Raw genomic sequence first — 17,080 nt, 5'->3', positions numbered from 1 at the left:
CGTTTCCTCATTAAGCTTCCAATCTTGTTCAAGAGATTAGTTACTCTTATGAAGAGCAAGCAGTATAAAACTTAATATACTCAGGAGCCAATCTGTAGGGTATAAACAATAGGAGTAGGAGATGTTGGAAAGGAGAGAGCTTGATTTGTTTAAGGTATTTTCAAGGTGAGGGAGAGGCCAAAGATTGTAACAACAAAGATTACAAGTTGTAAGAGATGGAAATCGTGCGTAGGCTGAAATGAGGGTAATGCTGTTCCCCACACAGTGACAAGAATTTTTGGCATTTTCTCTATTGCCCAGGGGATAGCATGGGGATGAAAAAAATATAAATAGTCTTTGGATTAAGGAGACCTCAAATTCTACAAATTCTGCCCTTTATTAATGGTTTAATACTGGGCAAATTACATAGCTTTTCAGAACTCATTTCCTGTTTTTTAAAAAAATAAGTATAATACTCAATAAGATCGTTGAATACATTCAGAAAATAGCATGAAAAGCATCTATTTCTTTGTTTTATATAGAAAAGTTGGGGGAAACCTAATGAACTCTTTCCTTATGTTGTTTTTCTAGCTACCACTTACACCACTGGGATACCCACATTTCCTGTTCTTCCCTCCAGCACAGCTTCCTGGAGACACAGCACACATTTTACACGTGTGCAGGAATTTTGTACATTCATTTACCTCCTATTTAGGCACAGGTATAGGCCCTACATAGAGGGGACAGTTATTGCCTCCTGCTTTTATTAAGATCCACTCGACAAGCATTTATTGAACACCCACAATGCTTCAGTTACTATGCTAGAACCTGTTGGGGTAAAGGATAAAGACGAGAACAACCTTTGGATATACGAGTTCAGAAGGTGGAGGAAAGTGATGGGTGCAATGTGCAATGAGCTTATGTGCAATGAGCACCTAGCAGGTGGCATTATTTGCAGAATAGATGTCATTTAAGCTAAGTCTTGTCAGATCATAGAATTCACCATGCAGAGTCTAGGGAGAGGATAAAAATGTTAGACTATATCGTGATCAAAGGGTCTCTCAAAGCACAGTTATAACAATGCCAACACCTAACGGGAGAAAAGTCCATTTTACTTCTCTGGGGTCTTAAGCCACTAGACAGAGCGCACACTGAACAGAATTGTAACCCTCGCGAATAAAACGGCCACAGTGACAGCAGCGGGTAACTGCGGCAGCCGCAGAGCCGCAATTACTTTGAAACTGACTGGGGTACAGAAGATTTATTTGGACAACTGGTGAAACATCGTAAACTCTGAAAAGCTGCGATTTTCAGACTTCCAGTTCATTCTTGTCACAACCCCAGCTTGTTTTGTTTTTTTTTTTCCGGCCCAGGGTGAAATCCGCAGTCAGAGGCCCAATTAGCTTCTGAAGAAAGAGGGCGGGGGATGGGAGTAGGGGGGAGACGAAGGGGCGGGGCGGGGGGGAGGTCTCCGCTGCGGATCTACTTTGGCTCCTCCCAGGTCCTGCAAGGCTCAATCTTCGCCACACAAAACATGGCGCCCTTGAGGTTCCTCTCCTCGTTTTATCTCACATTCGCTTCTTGGCCACACTCAACATGGCCCTAACCGAAGGTTGCATTCCTCTGGATCCGACTCGGGACAGTTCTCGCGAGGTTTGCCCGGACCCTGACTGCTCCCGCCCTGCCTCGCGCCGCCGCCACAGCCACTGCCGCCGGCGCCGCTCCTCCTCCGTGTCAGTTGTTGGGCTGTAATGGCGACTGGGCCGCCGCTGCCGAAGTGACTCCCGGGCGGGGGAGCCGGGCCAGACCTGCGCCAGAGGGAACTGCAGAGAGCCGCAGCTCAGGGGGTGGCTTGCTGTGGGGGAGGGGAGGCAGCCTTTCTGCCTCTCCTTCCTTCTCTGCAGACCGGCGGATCCCGGGAGCCGGTGCGAGGCGGGCAGCCGGCGCGTCCCCGGAGCGGGGAGGCCAGGCCGGGCAGCCCTGGGGCCGGTCGGGGCGGCGTCACTGCACCCTCCGCCAGACCCCGCGGGATGCACCGTAGGGGCCGGGGGCGGAGGCGACACTCTCAGGTGAGCTGTGGGGGGACCTGGCTAGGACCGCGGATGCTCGCTGAGCCTCCGCTGCCTCTGTCCGCGGTCCCCGGTCCGCGGCGACGGCGAGAGAGGCGGGGCGGGGCGCGGGGAGCCCTGGCCCAGCCTGGCGTCCCCCTGAAGGAGCCTCCCTGGGTCCTGAAGCTTTGCTAGGAGGGCCATTCTGAGACCTGGGTTTCAGGTCCCACCGGTGCCTGCCGTGGACGAGATTTCCTTCTTTACCTGCCAGTGCGTGCGCCGCCCCCCCGCCCCCCCCTCCCGACCCTCCTCTCTTCTGCAAAAGATGTGAGATACATTCTTGCCTTTGGTCTCCGGAGAAGTGTCCCTTCTTCATTTGGAGATCAGGCATATTTTGGGAAATTCCGGGGAACTGGCTACAGTGGCAAGGATGACGAGTTTCTGTTCCTTTTTGGTGGGAATAAACGTTCTCAAGTATAGGGAAAACTTTGATCTTCTGCTTCTCTGGCAGCTGCTGAATGTAGTCTATTCATTTATTCACAAGTGGTGGAGGGGGAGATTTAAAAAGCTTGTACGCTTTGTAAGTTGTCAGTATTCTCCCCCGCCCTCTTTTAAGTGTAGCCTAACATGCTAAATGACATTTAACTAATGTCACAAATATGGGTTGGATTTTGACTGGCTTTTCGGATAGGAAGTTTGCACATAGGTATAGATTTTGGTGTGGTTTTGGTGTAGCAGCAAGTCCTCCATATAGGAAAAAAACGCGTTGTCAGGAATACTGATCAGTATCCATGTCTGTACTCCTCCTGTTTGTTTTGTTTTGATGGTGATCCTTGTTTTGAGTTTCGAAAAGTCGTTAATGGTTATGTTGCCATGTTAACGATACCTCCTCCAGTCCTGACTTTTAAGGGTTTTAAAAGAATGGCTATTTTAGGCAAATCTAGTAACTGGAAAAGGTTTGTGGAAGCAGTGATAAACCACTCTCCAAAAAACATTTTCGTAGTTTAAAATATTGTTTTTTAAACAAGGCACCGTGCTGCTATTAATCATAACATGAAATTGTGACTTTGGGGGTTTGTTTGTTAGACCTGTGGTAGAAGTTGCCTTAAGCTCATGGGAATGTAATAATTAGTTTTGGTGTGCTAAATTGGCAGACTCCATTCAGTGTAATAAAATAAATCTGAACTGTTGAACTGTCATTGCATTCAATTTAAGATACTTTAATCGGAAAAATAAACACAAAACTAGGATACATTGTATGTATGTTTAAATACATGTGTATCTTATCTTTGCTTAGTGACTAGCAGGGCATGTGTTTGTAATGATGGTTAGTTATAATATGTAAAAAATTTCATGCATCTGTAGAAGAATTTCTCTGATTCCCTAAGATATATTGGAGTATGGTGTTATGTAAGAGTGTTAATACTTGAACAACCAGCCTCCTGTTGGGTAATCAATGAATTATGAAGTTTAGAATTTTTTTCTAATGCTCTAATTGCTAGTCTTTTGTCCATTTTATAACACTTTTACTGAAGAAAGGAAGATGAAGTCACTATCTAATAAATTTTGTTGTTAAATAGCTGTAAGTTACTGTTGGAGCAAAAAGAAGCTGCTGCTAAAATAAATTACATCATTTTTTGGTGTGCTTCCACATAAATTATTTTATTTAGACCTCATAGCAACTTTATGAGGTACATTTGACAAATGTCTTTATTTTGCAGTTGTGGAAATTGACAGGGAGTAAATAAATGAACAAGAAAGTTCATTTATTTATGTGAATGATGCTCTTATTTCCACAGATGATCAAAGGCTTTAAAATTTTTATTTACCTCATTGAGGTATAATTGACATATTAGTTTCAGGTGTATAACACTGATTCGCTCTTTGTATATATTGTGACGTGATCATAAATCTAGTTAACATCCTAGGATTAATATCACTTAAAATTGAATATTAATATAGATATTTCTGGGATTTGTTTTCTTTTTACATCTAAAGTTATTTTTTCTTCCTGTTGGTAAGCCAGAAGTTCCTTATATTGATGACTGTCAGTTCTTTAAAAACATTAGTATTTTCATAGCATTAGGTTAATTAGTAACAAGCCATGAATTATTGTAGTGAATTGCTTTACTTCTATATGTACTTTTTGGTTGAACAGTGTTCTTAAGAAATGGTAGTTAATTTGTCATCTTTCATTTTGTTTGGATACTGAGAGTTCTGTCATTTTTAGTATTTCAGATAGTTTATATTTTTGTTTAGCTGAATCAAATATTCAAGCCACAAGTAGCATCACTGAAAAGTATTGACATCTTGGTGATTTTATTATAGAATCGATGATTTTAAAAGTTAACTTGCCGCCTGTATTTGTGATTGCTAATTTTGCCTTGTGGGGCAAGTTGTGAAGTAATTTTCTTTATTGACTTTTTTTTCCATTTCAGTTTCTAATGTCACAAAATAGCCTCCTCCCAAACCTGAATTATCAAAAGATTGCAGTCTTTTTTTGTGTGTTAATATTTTTTTGTTCAGTGAGCAAGTATAACTGCACATTTGCTAGTGGTTTCTTTGGGTTATTTGCCTTTCTCATCTCGTCTGTAAGTTCCATGATGGCAGAGATTGTCTATCAACTATTGTGCACCCAGTGCCTAGCACACAGAAAAATAGTCAATAAATATTGGCTGAATAAACTGACTAGAGAGTGGTGTTGGTATAGTATATAAACGAAGTAAAATACTAGTTCATGGTTCCTAAGCACACATCAGCTCTTCTTAGAAATATACTCCACAGGTAAACTCAGCTTTGGTAGGTGGCAGGGGAATGACAGCCTGGGATTAAAAGATGTTGAGAATAAGCCACAGGTAGATCCTGAAAACTTTATTGACTATTTTAATGATTTGCCTAGATGTTCTGGTAATAGTTATTGTAATTTAAAGGAAATGGGAGCTTTAAGACCCTGACCTGTTACACTGGTACTGTAATTACAGCCTTTAATAACCTTAAGTCACTTTTTAATTACAGCATTGGGAGTTTTAAATCTTAAAGGCTAGCTAGTCCAATTCCCACGTTTTATACATAAGTAAATAGAGGATCATATAGAGGAAATATCTCACCCATAGTTGATTTCATAACTGAAGACTCCACTATGCAGACTCTACTACATTTGTTTAATATGAAGATACTTATCAAATCAGAGGGTAATTGTGATCAACCAGCAATCTCTTCTCTATAAGAAGAAATTGTATAAGTATTAGTTAAAAACTCAAAAGAGGCCTCACTTTTCATGAATCAAAAATATTTTTTAACTTAAATATGAATCTCAACCCTCTTCTCTGTCATTGGGACTATAACGTGGTACAGCTGTTTCTGGAAGGAAATGGCATTACCTGTCAAAATTAACACTGCACATATTATTTGGTAGAGTCATTTCTTTTTTAGGAGTTTACAGAAATTTTAATACAGAAGCACAAGAACACATGTATAAGGATGTTCATTTTAGTATTATTACAAATAGATGTCTATAACATTTATAAATAGTAAAAAAGTCCTAAATGTCCATTGGTAAGGACATAGTTAAAATTATAGCATATTTATGCTGTGACATACGATGCACTTATTAACAGATTGAGGGAGAGCTATACTTCCTTCATGAGAAGTAACTGAGTGTTTCTTTGAGCACAGGGACCATGCAGCCCATTTTCTGGGATCACATCCTAACCATTTATTAGTTGTGACCATTAGCAGGTTACTTAAACTCATCTGTAAAGTGGATATAATCATAGTTCTCACCTGCCAGAGCTGTTGTGAGAATTAAATGAGTTAATGTTTAAGCCCTAAGTAAGCACGGAGAACCTGCCTGCCAATGCAGGAGACATAAAAGGCATGGGTTCGATCCCTGGGTCTGGAAGATCCCCTCGAGGAGGGCGGCATGGTAACCCACTCCATTATTCTTTTCTGGAGAATCCCCATAAACAGAGGAGCCTGGCGGACCAGAGTCAGACATGACTGAAGTGATTTAGCATGCACGCACGCACGCACGCCCTACATATGTATTTGCAATTATTGTTATGTTCTGACAGGGAAGAATGTTCATGATATAATATCGAGTGAAAAAAATTAGTTGCACTAACTGTGGAATGTGATTCAGTGTAAAAGCAAAAACATAGGCAAAGAAATGTAGTTTGATTTTGTTTTGATTTTGTATGTGCATAAGAAAGGCTCTGTAAGGGATAGACATTAAACTATTAGCTGTGTTTATAGCTGGGAGAGGAGATGACTTTCTTTTCTTTTTCCTTTAGACATTTTTGTGTTGTTAATTGTAAGTTCCACTTTTTATCATTTTGAAACTTTTTTCTGAAAACAATATTGAGGTAGAATTTTTCTCTATTATACAAAAATATAAATGTATTTTTGAATATAATTTTTCAGAGAGCTACAGAGTTCATTCACAGAATATCACATGATTAGGTTCTATTTTAAAACTTTTATTAATGGAAAGTTAAAACTAATCTATGAAAATTTCTAGTGAGTGTATTTATTTTCTTCTCACCTTGTGACCTTACATATTATTTCTTAATTTACAAAGTAAGCACATAGACTGGATCAGTGTTTCTTAAACCTTGGATCCCCAGGCCATGCTGTGATGCTGTGAGGTACCTGGGAGCACTGTAGTAAACTCTCATGGGCACAGTGGGATGTTTCTAAATTCTTGAGGGAAACAGTTACACTTGACAACTGTGGCTTCAGTTCAGTTCAGTCACTCAGTCGTGTCCGACTCTTTGCGACCCCATGGACTGCAGCACGCCAGGCCTCCCTGTCCATCACCAACTCCCGGAGTTTACTCAAACTCATGTCCATTGAGTCGATGGTGCCATCCAACCATCTCATCCTCTGTCGTCCCCTTCTCCTCCTGCCTTCAATCTTTCCTAACATCAGGGTCTTTTCAAATGAGTCAGCTCTTCGCATCAGGTGGCCAAAGTATTGGAGTTTCAGCTTCAACGTCAATCCTTCCAATGAACATTCAGGACTGATTTCCTTTAGGATGTACTGGATCTCCTTGCAGTCCAGGGGACTCTCAAGAGTCTTCTCCAACACCACAGTTCAAAAGCATCAATTCTTTGGTGCTCAGCCCTCTTTATAGTCCAACATTCACATCCATATATGACCACTTTAAAACCATAGCCTTGACTGGACGGACCTTTGTTGACAAAGTAATGTCTCTGCTTTTTAACATGCTGTCTAGGTTGGTCATAACTTTTCTTCCAAGGAGTAAGTGTCTTTTTATTTCATGGCTGCAGTCACCATCTGCAGTGATTTTGGAGCCCCCCAAAATAAAGTCTGCCACTGTTTCCACTGTTTCTCCATCTATTTGCCATGAAGTGATGGGACCAGATGCCATGATCTTCGTTTTCTGAATGTTGAGCTTTAAGCCAACTTTTTCACTCTCCTCTTTCACTTTCATCAAGAGGCTCTTTAGTTCTTCTTCGCTTTCTGCCATAAGGGTGGTGTCATCTGCATATTTGAGGTTATTGATGTTTTTCCTAGCAATCTTGATTCCAGCTTGAGCTTCCTCCAGCCCAGCGTTTCTCATGATGTACTCTGCATGTAAGTTAAATAAGCACGGTGATTGTATACAGCCTTGACGTACTCCTTTTCCTATTTGGAACCAGTCTTTTGTTCCATGTCCCATTCTAACTATTGCTTCTGGACCTGCATATAGGTTTCTCAAGAGGCAGGTCAGGTTGTCTGGTATTCCCATCTCTTTCAGAATTTTCCACAGTTTATCGTGATCCACACAGTCAAAGGCTTTGGAGTAGTCAATAAAGTAGAAATAGATGTTTTTCTGGAACTCTCTTGCTTTTTTGATGATCCAACAGATGTTGGCAGTTTGATCTCTGGTTCCTCTGCCTTTTCTAAAACCAGCTTGAACATCTGGAAGTTCATGGTTCACGTATTGTTGAAACTTGGCTTGGAGAATTTTGAGCATTACTTTGCTAGCGTGTGAGATGAGTGCAATTGTGTGGTAGTTTGAGCGTTCTTTGGCATTACCTTTCTTTGGTATTGGAATGAAAGCTGACCTTTTCCAGTCCTGTGGCCACTGTTGAGTTTTCCAAATTTGCTGACATATTGAGTGCAGCACTTTCACACCATCGTCTTTGGAATATTTGGCATCTGTGAGCCCTTGATCAAACTATTAGTTTGAGATACTGTGCTTGAGGCTGTGTTCCTTTCCTTTGGGAGTCTTTTGAAGACAGTGTTTCTTCAAAAAGCTAGAATTTGCTGTATGGCTCAGGAAACTGAAATAGGGGCTCTGTATCAATCTAGAGGGGTAGGATAGGGAGGGGAAATGAGAGGGAGGTTCAAAAGGGAGGGGATATAGGTATACCTATGGCTGATTCATGTTGCGATTTGACAGAAAACAACAAAATTCTGTAAAGCAATTATCCTTCAATTAAAAAATAAAAAAAAGAAAGCTAGGTTTTGGTGGTGGTTGTGGTTAAAGGAAAGTTCTGTGCAGAAATCAGTGTGAAACAGTAAATCAAAGTGGCTGTATCCAAAATGATTTCAAGATTTGAAAAATTATGTATTATCTATTAGGTGTACACATTCCATTAATAGGTAATTGTGGTTATTTAGTAATTAAAATATTTCTTTTAATTTGCTATGTATTTTTCAGTTGCTACTAAGTTGTTAAGCTATAAATACTTATTAGGTTGTATGGACCTAACTGCCTAATAAATGGGGCTATTTCCATTAAATATTCTTTTAGCCTATGAGCACTGTGAAAAATAACTGATACACTAAAGATTCTGTGAACTGAGAAAGCTTGGGAACCTCATGAACTCTTTGGGACACCCACAGTATAAAATAGATTTTCCATGGGAACATAATACACATAGCTACATATATATTTTTATGTAAAATGAAATGGAAGCTTCACTTTAGAAATCCAATACACTCTGATATTTCAATGTAGTTTTATTTGGTTTCAATAAAAAATTCAAGCTTCAGCCCACCAGGTTGATTTCGTTTTGATCTGCTAATGGTTCCATTACTGCATCTTTGAAAAAGATGAGGCTAGGTGACTCCTCACTTCCAACTCTAACATGCTGTGTTCTCTGTAATTAGTTATAAATGGAGTTGGACTACACTCCCATAGATACATCTCTGAAAATCTGTGTAGATGCTTCACTCTCTTGTTGAAATGACGAAACATTTAAATTCTGTAGAGAAGTAATGATGTAAAGGAGATCTTGTTATAGATGAAAGGACATTTTTGCAACTAGAAGAATTGGATTTATCTTTGATAAGTTTGGGGTTAAGTGATTTTTAAAAAAAATAACCAATTAAATTTTTTGTTGTTGTAAGTGGACTTTTTTTTTTTTCTTCTTCTTCTCTTCGCTCAGTCGTGTCCGACTCTTTGTGACCCCATGGACAGTAGCCTACCAGGCTCCGCCGTCCATGGGATTTTCCAGGCAAGAATACTGGAGTGGGCTGCCATTTCCTTCTCCTTAAGTGGACTTTTTAAAAACTAGATTTAAAAATCATGCATGAGTAATAATAGCACTGGGTTCATATATGTTAACAGGCTTCATTTCATTCATGATTTCATGTCTAAATTTATAAGAGTATTATATTTTAATTTATTTTAGTTTGGGGCTTATTTTAAAATATAAAATATATCTGTATAACTATTATTTTATAATCCTTATTTTTTTAATATATTACCACAAGAGAAATTTTTGCTTTCCAGTGGTTAACCTCTTCATATTATATGAAATACCTTTGGGTTTTTTTATTTTTGTTTCTTTTGCCCTGTTTGCATTTACGAATTGGATTCTGATACTTATCAGTGGGGCCATCATTCAGCAGAGAGGTCTGAGGCGCCTAGTATGTGCTGTGTACTGTGCATGGACTAGGGCTATAAAGAATAAAACATCATCCCCACAGTCCCATGTAAAAGACAGATAAGTAAATAATGGTATGGGGGTTGGGGAGGTAAGAGGAAAGTTAAAGTGCTATAGATCCACAAAATGGGAGCGACTGCACAGTGTCAAGAAGTCAGAGGCTTCCAATGAAATAAAAAACTGTATTTGTTTCCTTAACAGCCTCTAAATTAGCTAAATTATTGAATGTTGAAGAAAACTTCTGAAAATTATTTTTCCTTGCTTGTTTCCTCACAAGGTGATAAATGCAATCCTTACCCAGTCTTCTATACTCCAGAGGCCAGACTGCTTTAACAAATTCAAAAGCATATCCACTGGAAAATCTGCTTTCTCAGACTCTCACTCCTTCTCCGCAGAGTTAACCAGTGTTAACGGTTTCTTCTGTATTAGGGAAGCTTTTGTAGTGAAAATTTCATACTTTAGGGGAAAAAAAAAATCCTGACTCGTACCATAAGACACTTTTATAGGGATATATTCCTTGAAATCAATTTAGAGGAGTAAATATTCAGAGTGGATAACTAGATAGTAGGTGGAACAAAATATAGGTTCCTATTTTTAGGGTTTTAAAAATAAAAGACTAGGGGAACCTTTAGTTAGGCTCTGGTTTAGCTCTTCATTTTATATCAGTGAAAGACATTGCATTCTTTGCGATCCTTATCCAGCCTCTTATACTCCAGAGGCCAAACTGGTACCAAATATTACAGGGTTTTTTTTGGATTTCCTGGATTATAGGCAGTCATTTTTCATTTGTAAAAGTAGTTGTTGAGGTTTGTATATTGTACATGAGAAGAGGTAAGGCTAATTCTCAGATCTCAGATGGTAAAAGCATCTGCCTACAATGCGGGAGACCCGGGTTCAATCCCTGGCTTAGGAAGATCCCCTGGAGAAGGAAATGGCAACCCACTCCAGTATTCTTGCCTGGAAAATTCCATGGACAGAGGAGCCTGGCAGGCTACAGTCCATGGGGTCGCAAAGAGTCAGACATGACTGAGCGCCTTCACTTCATTAGGGGAGTATTGATTACTCTGAGAATTTACATGGAACAGTACAGGTCTGATTTAGAGCTGGAATGTTTTCCACTTTTCCTAGCCTGGTCCTTAATAAATTTGTCCACTTTGAGACTAGATAGTATAATTATTGCAGCGTTGGTTTTCTCAACCTTTCAGGCAGGGATGGTTGTTACATAGGGTCTGATAAAGATGAGAGAACTGAAGCAAAGGTATGGAAAGTACTCCTTGGGAGAGCCAGAACAAAGTCACATCTTTCATCTTTTATCCCCAGTACCTGGCACATAGTTGGTGCTCAGTAAAAAGTTGAGCTGAAGGAGTCTATGTGACTGAATGAGAGTGCTGTCAGTAAATGTGAAAGGAAAATTTACTGCTAGAGGATACTTGAAAGCTGGCTGTTTCAAAGTGTCATATCTTATTTATATATACATATGATAAATATGGGCTTCCCAGGTAGCACTAGTGGTAAAGAGTCTACCTGCTAGTGCAGGAGATGTAAGAGACGTGGGTTTGGTCCCTGGGTTGGGAAGATCCCGTGGAGCAGGGCCTGGGAGCCTACTCCAATATTCCCACCTGGAGAATCTCTTGGACAGAGAAGCCTGGTGGGCTTCAGTCCATAGGGTCGCGGAGAGTCGGACGTGACTGAAGCATGCACTTGTGATAGATACAGATCAGTGTTTCTCATACCTCTCGGTGTCAAGAAGACACGTTATATTCTTGATTTATTGAAAATTCAAGGAGCTTTTATGTGGACTATATCTACTGATATATATTGTATTAGAAATTTAAACATTTATTTATTTAAAATAGCCATAAACTCATATCATATTGGGCTTCCCTGGTGGCTCAGATGGTAAAGAATCTGCCTGCAATGCAGGAGACTCTGGTTCAGTCCCTGAGTTGGGAAGATCCCCTGGAGAAGGGACTATTAATACATAATAGTTTTAAATAAAAAAAATAGCTATATTTTCCAAAACAAAAAAAAATTAGAAAGTGGCATTGTTGTGGCAGTTTTCAAATCTTTTTAATGCTTGATCTAATAGAAGGTACCTGGATTCTCATATCTGCTTCTGTATTCAGTCTGTGTGATATATGTCATGGAGCCTTCAGGAAACTCCACTACATGCACTCTGATGAGAGTGAAAAAGACAAATAAAGTCTTCATGTTATTATGGAAATAATTATAACTTTAAAGACACCCTCAAAATGGTCTTATAGACCCTCAGAGATGCCTGGACCATACTCTGAGAGCTGGTGGTATAGATTATAAATTCAAAGGGTCTTAGAGGTCATATAGTATAATTATCGACTTCTTGTGGGTATTTCTTGCTTGTGCAACTGGAGTGCAATAGGAAATACCTCTTTTGGTTTTTGGGAATAATCATGAGTTGGATTTTGGAGATGATAAATGTGATGTGCTTTGAGATTTCTAAATAAGCAGTTGGTTATATGGGCTAGGCTATCAGAGATAAGATCTGACCATAGTTTCAGAAATCAATAACATAGGCTCTGTATCACTGTATTGCTCTTGGTCTTCTTACACTACTGTAAACTTAATTTTCAGAAAACTTGAGAATACTTTTGTTATTTATTTGACTGAGGAGTTTTAGTGTAAATTTTACAGTGAGTTTAACTGCCATCTTACAGAGAAACAAGTTGTTTTGTGTAAAAGTCAAAGCATAAATGAACAATACTGCTTTGTTCAGACTAAAGTCAGATATCACAAGAACTAAAAAAGAAACTGTATTTGGCAGTTTACTCTATATGCATCAAGTAAAATATAAATGAAAGCTCCAAACAATGGACTCAAAAATAAAAATGGCGAGTGTGTGTATGGGAAAGGAGAGGGCTGCAGAAGCAGTGGAGTAGTGGTGGGGAAGGGACCCACAGCTAACTTCCAAACCATAGCTCAGGGTGAGACTAACTTGCCAGTAGAAAGTGGAAACACAGTTTCAAAAAAGCTATGATAAATGGTATAAAAAGAATCTAGTTAAAAGTGATATAAATAAAAAGCAGGAAAACCTATAAATCAAATAAAACTGCAACGAAAAAACTATTTGCTTGATAACAATCATAATCTAAGGCCAACAAGGAGTTCATACTTCATGGATCACCAAAATATTGACCTCATAAGAGAAGTAAGTACAGTCTAAGAGAAGACCAACCAGAACTGAGAAATTTAAAGGAATTATATTTACGTTTTATCTTTCCCTTTTACTATGCAGGCTAAGAGTTCATAAATAGGGAGAATGGAAAAAAAGAAAAAGTAACTTTTAGAGGAAAGGGACCATAAGAACACTTCATCTGTTTTAACATTTCCTCACTCCAGGTTCTCTCAAGAAACTTGGTAACCATCAATTATATTTTCTCTCATATGTATCTCTAGCCTTCTTTTCTCTCTGAGATTCTTCTTATCAGCATTTATACTTAATCAAATCTTACTTAAACACAAAAATCCCTCAACACAATACCCTCCTCCGTTACTGCTGTTTTTTCCTTTACAGACTTCTCAAAAGAGTCAAATACGTTTTCTATCAGTGTTTAGAAGATACTTTTCAGTCCCTCTCCAAGCAGTTCCAGTGAACTTGCTAGCCTCATTTCTCCGCATTTAGCTCTCAGTAAAATCACCAAAGAGCTCTTTATCTGTAAACCTAGTGAGCATTTTCAGCTAGCAAACTCTCAACCTGCTTGGCCTTTTGGCAGCATTCATCTCATCTGACCACTCTCTTGACATATTCTCTTTCCTTTGATTTTTATACACTACACTCTGATTTTCTACCTCCACTCTACTTTCCTTTCTCGGTCTCCTTTGCTAGCTAGTCCTTGTCTTTCAAATCTTGAGGTGCAAGAGAGTTTGACCTTGGGTTCTTTTCTTCTCTAGTACTGTGTTTTCTCCCTGGGTGACCTTTCCTATGCCCAAAGCTATCATCTGTATGCCAGTGACTGCCATTATATGAATGACCATTAGTACCTTTTAGAGGTTTGAGAGAGGGAGAGATCTAGATTTAATTTCCAGTTCTGTCTTTTATTAGCTGAAGGACCTAGGACTAGTTCCATTGTCTGATACTATTTGTTCATCAGTACAATGAGTATAGGAATATTGCCTCATGAGATTGGAAATAATGTATGAAAAGTAATGTGCTCCCTTGGCCCACATAGAAGAAACATGGACTATATTAGCTGTGGTTATTTCCTACTAAATGCTCTCATGTTCATCCGCCATAGTGTTAGAGGTCTGTGATTTTGCTTCCTGGTTTAAAATGATTGTTGTTGTCAAGTGTTCTGGAACTTCAGGAGAGAGATGCTGTCAGGTGGTTGGGGAATAGGATTAGTTCTCTCCACTGATGCTCATCTTTATGGGATCAACAGTGTTTTGGGGCTTCAGGCTTCAAAGAGTAGATTGAAGATGATTTCTAGAGCTGTAGTTCTCAAAGCTCATATGTATTGGGATTTCTGTAGACCTTTAAAAATACAGGTTTTTTTACTTCTCAGATCCACTGTGGAGAAGGCAATGGCACCCCACTCCAGTGTTCTTGCCTGGAGAATCCCAGGGACGGGGGAGCCTGGTGGGCTGCCATCTGTGGGGTTGCACAGAGTCAGACATGACTGAAGCGACTTAGCAGCAGCAGCAGCAGCAGATCCACTGATTCAGAATCTCTTAGGAGTAGAGCCTTGGCATCTGTTTTTAATGTGTCATCCAGGTGATATCTCCTCTAGAACTGCTTGAGAAAGTATACTCAAGAGACAGGAACTCCGCAGCTGCTTGGCAAAAGGCATTGCCTGGCTGCTTAGAATCTTACTTATAGTGGGAATGATTGGGAATGTAGAATTTTTGTTATTGGGTTTCAGTATACATCAGAGTTCATATCTGCTGAGGATATACACTCAAGAACATCATGACACTTCCAGAATCAGGAAATTTGATTGCTAACAGACATGGAATTCTTTTTTTTTTTTTTTTTTTTAATTCATTCATTTTTTATTTATTTTTGACTGTGCTAGACTTTTGCTGCTCTTCATAGGCCCTCTCCAGCTATGGTGAGCATAGGCCACCCATTGCTCACCCCCTCCCCTCCCCCAGTTGTGGAGTACAGGCTTTGGGGCACACAGACCTCAGTAGTTGCAGCCCTCAGGCTCAGCAGTTATGGTGTATGGGCCCAGTTGCTCTGTGGCACATAGAATCCTCCCGGACCAGGGATCAAACCCATGTCCCCTTCATTGGCAGGCGGATTCTCATTCACTGTGCCACCAGGGAAGTCCCAGACATGGAATTCTCAACAAGGCAGGTGTGTTTGCCAAATTGTAACCTGACAGTTTGCAATGATGTGTCAATGTTCATTTGCTAAGTCGTGTCTGACCCCATGGACTGCAGCCCGTCAGGCTCCTCTGTCCAGTATTCCAGGGAAGAATATTAGACTGGGTTGCCATTTCCTCCTCTAGGGGATCTTCCCAACTCAGGGATCAAACCTGTGTCTCCTACCCCTCCTGCATTGGCAGGTGAATTTTTTTACCACTGTTCCACTTGGGAAGCCCTCTAGTGATAACCTTCTAGTAATTCCCACAAAGTATCTCTTTAGCTGGGGCTGTACCATTCCCCTCCAAAAAACGCTAAGATTTTTCATGAGGTTGAAACTATGGGTCTAGTAGTTAATCTTTTCTCTGGGTGAGTAGCTGGGGAAATGACTTCCTTTTCTGAGTAGTTTCTGCTGTTCAGTGAATCTTGATTACAGTGTATAAGTGAAGTGAGAGTCACTCAGTTGTGTCCGACTCTTTGTGACCCCATGGAGTATATAGTTCATGGAATTCTTGAGGCCAGAATACTGGAGTGGGTCCCCTTCTCTAGGGGAATCTTCCTAACCCAGGTCTCCTGCACTGCAGGTGGATTCTTTACCAGCTGAGCTACAGGATTTATTTCTCCAGTTTAACTGCTCATTACCTTGTACATGTCTAGAGAGTGAATAAATGAACCTCAAATACAGTTTATACATAGTTCTTGTACTGTTTTTTGACCTAATTGTAATAAGGCCTTTACTTGATTATAGCCCTAGCAATAACATTGTCTTTTGCTCCTGTCTTCTGATTCATTGTACATTAATGATGGATGATGTATTTTTACCAAATGACTCCCATTTTTTCCATGGTGTTGTACATTTAACTTATTAAATGGTTACCTGTAGACTTCTTCTTTGCCCTGCTATCAGCAAGGTCGATTATACTTTTTGTATGTGTGCCTTGTAGTTTATTTTGCCACATATTCTTATAGGCTACTTGCAATTCATCAATAGTGTATGAATTCCATTCCTTTGTTTCCCATTTCTTTTTTTTCCCCCACTGGCTTACTGGCCTAGTGATGTAGGTTAATTGTGTTCCTTTTCCTTTATATGAGTAGTTTTCTATCCTGGCTTTCTTTTTTTTTTTTTTGGCCAAGCCTTGCAACTTGTGGGAACTTAGTTTCCTGACCAGGGATCAAAACCAGGCCCTTCACAGTGAGAATGTGGAGTCCTAATCTCTGGACCTGCCAGGGAATTCTTAGCCTGGTTTTTCATCCACCTCTTCTGCTTCTGTGATCATGTTGCTTGTCACTTCTAATAATCTACTTCACTCTCTTTCCTATATATCCTTTCACTGGCAGCTCTTTCTTTGATTCCTTTTTATTTTTTCCTGTTTCTATTTGTTTATATGTATGTCTCTCTCACTGAATTGTGAACATTAAGTTCAGTTCAGTCGCTCAGTTGTGTCCGACTCTTTGCGACCCCATGAACCACAGCATGCCAGGCCTCCCTGTCCATCACCAGCTCCCGAAGTTTACCCAAACTCATGTCCATTGAGTTGGTAATGCCATCTAACCATCTCATCCTCTGTCGTCCCCTTCTCCTCCTGCCTTCAATCTTTCCTAACATCAGGGTCTTTTCAAATGAGTCAGCTCTTTGCAGCAGGTGGCCAAAGTATTGAAGTTTCAGCTTCAACATCAGTCCTTCCAATGAACACTCAGGGCCGATTTCCTTTAGGATGGACTGGTTGGATCTCCTTGCAGTCCAAGGGACTCTCAAGAGTCTTCTCCAGCACCACAGTTCAAAACCGTCAATTCTTTGGTGCTCAGCCCTGT

General features: G+C 40.0%; 1 protein-coding gene across 4 annotated transcripts in view; it reads left to right on the top strand.

The window, feature by feature from the left end:
* Positions 1-1,695: 1,695 nt before the first annotated feature.
* CEP350 (centrosomal protein 350) overlaps positions 1,696-17,080 on the top strand; it is a 159,682-nt gene continuing 144,297 nt past the window's right edge. For 2 of the 4 annotated variants that reach the window (XM_006048586.3, XM_006048584.3), the window contains exon 1: positions 1,696-2,048. The gene's annotated coding sequence lies outside the window, so the exon portion shown is untranslated. The remainder of the gene's footprint in view (positions 2,049-17,080) is intronic. The other 2 variants (XM_006048585.3, XM_006048587.3) reach the window with 2 other exon arrangements.

The sequence above is a fragment of the Bubalus bubalis genome, chromosome 5 (assembly GCF_019923935.1).
Source record: "Bubalus bubalis isolate 160015118507 breed Murrah chromosome 5, NDDB_SH_1, whole genome shotgun sequence".
Taxonomy (NCBI): domain Eukaryota; kingdom Metazoa; phylum Chordata; class Mammalia; order Artiodactyla; family Bovidae; genus Bubalus; species Bubalus bubalis.
This window is presented reverse-complemented; position numbering and strand designations above follow the sequence as displayed.